Source organism: Triticum urartu, chromosome 1A, assembly GCF_056163025.1.
Source record: "Triticum urartu cultivar PI428250 chromosome 1A, HENAU_Tu73, whole genome shotgun sequence".
NCBI classification, from domain to species: Eukaryota; Viridiplantae; Streptophyta; class Magnoliopsida; order Poales; family Poaceae; genus Triticum; species Triticum urartu.
This window is the reverse complement of record NC_141873.1, coordinates 513,381,985-513,386,168: the sequence shown is the minus strand read 5'-3', so window position 1 is coordinate 513,386,168 and position 4,184 is coordinate 513,381,985.

Sequence of the window (4,184 nt, the reverse complement as noted above, 5' to 3'; positions counted from 1 at the left end):
TCGCCTATACTACGCGAGAGAGACGTAACGGGGAGAGAGGGAGGCGCCAGGGGCCGGTGCATGAAATCCCTCCTCTCCCCCACTATATATAGGAGGGCCAAGGGGGGGTGGTGCGCAGTCTAGGAGATCTGATCTTCTAGGTGCGGCGGCCAGGGGGAGGATTCCCTCCCCCCCAAGGCACCTAGAGGTGCCTTCCACCACTTGGACTCCTCCCCCATGGAAACCCTAGGCGCATGGGCCTAGTAGGGCTGGTTCCCTTGGCCCATGTAGGCCAAGGCGCACCCCCTACAGCCCATGTGGCCCCCCGGGACAGGTGGCCCCACCCGGTGGGCCCCCGGGACCCCTCCGGTGGTCCCGGTACAATACCAATAACCCCGAAACTTGTCCCGATGGCCGAAACAGCACTTCCTATATATAATTCTTTACCTCTGGACCATTTCGGAACTCCTCGTGACGTCCGCGATCTCATCCGGGACTCCGAACAACATTCGGGTTCCTGCATATACATATCTTCACAACCCTAGCGTCACCGAACCTTAAGTGTGTAGACCCTACGGGTTCGGGAGACAAGCAAACATGACCGAGACGACTCTCCGGCCAATAACCAACAGCGGGATCTGGATACCCATGTTGGCTCCCACATGCTCCACGATGATCTCATCGGATGAACCACGAAGTCAAGGATTCAATCAACCCCGTATGCAATTCCCTTTATCAATCGATATGTTACTTGCCCGAGATTCGATCGTGGGTATCCCAATACCTCGTTCAATCTCGTTACCGGCAAGTCACTTTACTCGTACCGTAATGCATGATCCCGTGACCAGACACTTGGTCACTTTGAGCTCAATGTGATGATGCATTACCGAGTGGGCCCAGTGATACCTCTCCGTCATACGGAGTGACAAATCCCAGTCTTGATCCATGTCAACCCAACAGACACTTTCGGAGATACCCGTAGTATACCTTTATGGTCACCCAGTTACGTTGTGACGTTTGGTATACCCAAAGCACTCCTACGGTATCCGGGAGTTACACGATCTCATGGTCTAAGGAAAAGATACTTTGACATTGGAAAACTCTAGCAAACGAACTATACGATCTTGTGCTATGTTTAGGATTGGGTCTAGTCCATCACATCATTCTCCTAATGATGTGATCTCGTTATCAATGACATCCAATGTCCATAGTCAGGAAACCATGACTATCTGTTGATCAACGAGCTAGTCAACTAGAGGCTTACTAGGGACATGTTGGTGTCTGTTATTCACACATGTATTACGATTTCCGGATAATACAATTATAGCATGAATAAATACAATTATCATGAACAAGGAAATATAATAATAATGCTTTTATTATTGCCTCTAGGGCATATTTCCAACAGTCTCCCACTTGCACTAGAGTCAATAATCTAGTTACATTGTGATGAATCGAACACCCATGGAATTCTGGTGTTGATCATGTTTTGCCCTAGGGAGAGGTTTAGTCAACGGATCTGCTACATTCAGGTCCGTATGTACTTTACAAATCTCTATGTCTCCATTTTGAACATTTTCACGAATGGAGTTGAAGCGACGCTTGATGTGCCTTGTCTTCTTGTGAAATCTGGGCTCCTTGGCAAGTGCAATAGCTCCAGTGTTGTCACAAAAGAGTTTGATTGGCCCCGACGCATTGGGTATGACTCCTAGGTCGGTGATGAACTCCTTCACCCATATTGCTTCATGTGCTGCCTCCGAGGCTGCCATGTACTCCGCTTCACATGTAGATCCCGCCACGACGCTCTGCTTGCAGCTGCACCAGCTTACTGCTCCACCATTCAACATATACACGTATCCGGTTTGTGACTTAGAGTCATTCAGATCTGTGTCGAAGCTAGCGTCGAGGTAACCCTTTACGACGAGCTCTTCGTCACCTCCATAAACGAGAAACATTTCCTTAGTCCTTTTCAGGTACTTCAGGATATTCTTGACCGTTGTCCAGTGTTCCTTACCGGGATTACTTTGGTACCTTCCTACCAAACTTACGGCAAGGTTTACATCAGGTCTGGTACACAACATGGCATACATAATAGAACCTATGGCTGAGGCATAGGGGATGACACTCATCTCTTCTATTTCTTCTGCCGTGGTCGGACATTGAGCTGAGCTCAATTTCACACCTTGTAATACAGGTAAGAACCCCTTCTTAGAATGATCCATATTGAACTTCTTCAATATCTTATCAAGGTATGTGCTTTGTGAAAGACCTATGAGGCGTCTTGATCTATCTCTATAGATTTTGATGCCTAATATATAAGCAGCTTCTCCAAGGTCCTTCATTGAAAAACTCTTATTCAAGTAGGCCTTGATGCTCTCCAAGAGTTCTATATCATTTCCCATCAAAAGTATGTCATCCACATATAATATGAGAAATGCTACAGAGCTCCCACTCACTTTCTTGTAAACGCAGGCTTCTCCATAAGTCTGCGTAAACCCAAACGCTTTGATCATCTCATCAAAGCGAATGTTCCAACTCCGAGATGCTTGCACCAGCCCATAAATCGAGCGTTGGAGCTTGCACACCTTGTCAGCATTCTTAGGATCGACAAAACCTTCCGGCTGCATCATATACAATTCTTCCTTAAGGAAACCATTAAGGAATGCCGTTTTGACGTCCATTTGCCAAATTTCATAATCATAAAATGCGGCAATTGCTAACATGATTCGGACGGACTTTAGCTTCGCTACCGGTGAGAAAGTTTCATCGTAGTCAACTCCTTGAACTTGTCGATAACCCTTAGCAACAAGTCGAGCTTTATAGATGGTCACATTACCATCCGCATCTGTCTTCTTCTTAAAGATCCATTTATTTTCTATGTCTCGATGTTCAACAGGCAAGTCAGTCAAAGTCCATACTTCATTTTCATACATGGATCCTATCTCGGATTTCATGGCTTCTAGCCATTTGTCGGAATCCGGGCCCGCCGTTGCTTCTTCATAGTTCGAAGGTTCACCGTTGTCTAACAACATGATTTCCAAGACAGGGTTGCCGTACCACTCTGGTGCGGAACGTGTCCTTGTGGACCTTCGAATCTCAGTAGGAGCTTGATCAGAATTATCTTGATCATTATCATTAACTTCCTCTCTAGTCGGTGCAGGCACCTCAGGAACATTTTCTTGAGTTGCGCCATTTGCCCGTTCAAGAGGTAATACTTCATCAAGCTCTACTTTCCTCCCACTTACTTCTTTCGAGAGAAACTCTTTCTCTAGAAAGGACCCATTCTTGGCAACAAAGATCTTGCCTTCGGATCTGAGGTAGAAGGTGTACCCAATAGTTTCTTTTGGGTATCCTATGAAGACGCATTTTTCCGACTTGGGTTCGAGCTTCTCAGGTTGAAGTTTCTTCACATAAGCATCGCATCCCCAAACTTTTAGAAACGACAGCTTAGGTTTCTTCCCAAACCATAATTCATACGGTGTCGTCTCAACGGATTTCGACGGAGCCCTATTTAAAGTGAATGCGGCAGTCTCTAAAGCATAGCCCCAAAAAGATAGCGGTAAATCAGTAAGAGACATCATAGACCGCACCATATCCAATAGAGTGCGATTACGACGTTTGGACACACCGTTACGTTGAGGTGTTCCAGGCGGCGTGAGTTGTGAAACTATTGCACATATTTTTAAGTGTGTACCAAATTCGTGACTCAAGTATTCTCCTCCACGATCTGATCGTAGAAACTTGATTTTCCTGTCACGTTGATTCTCAACCTCACTCTGAAATTCCTTGAACTTTTCAAAGGTTTCAGACTTTTGTTTCATTAAGTAGACATACCCATATCTACTTAAGTCATCAGTGAGGGTGAGAACATAACGATAGCCACCGCGAGCCTCAACACTCATTGGACCGCACACATCAGTATGTATGATTTCCAATAAGTCGGTTGCTCGCTCCATTGTTCCTGAGAACGGAGTCTTGGTCATTTTACCCATAAGGCATGGTTCGCACGTGTCAAATGATTCATAATCAAGAGACTCTAAAAGTCCATTTGCATGGAGCTTCTTCATGCGTTTGACACCTATGTGACCAAGGCGGCAGTGCCACAAGTATGTGGAACTATCATTATCAACCTTACATCTTTTGGTACTCACATTATGAACATGTGTAGCATTACGTTCGAGACTCATTAAGAATAAACCATTCAC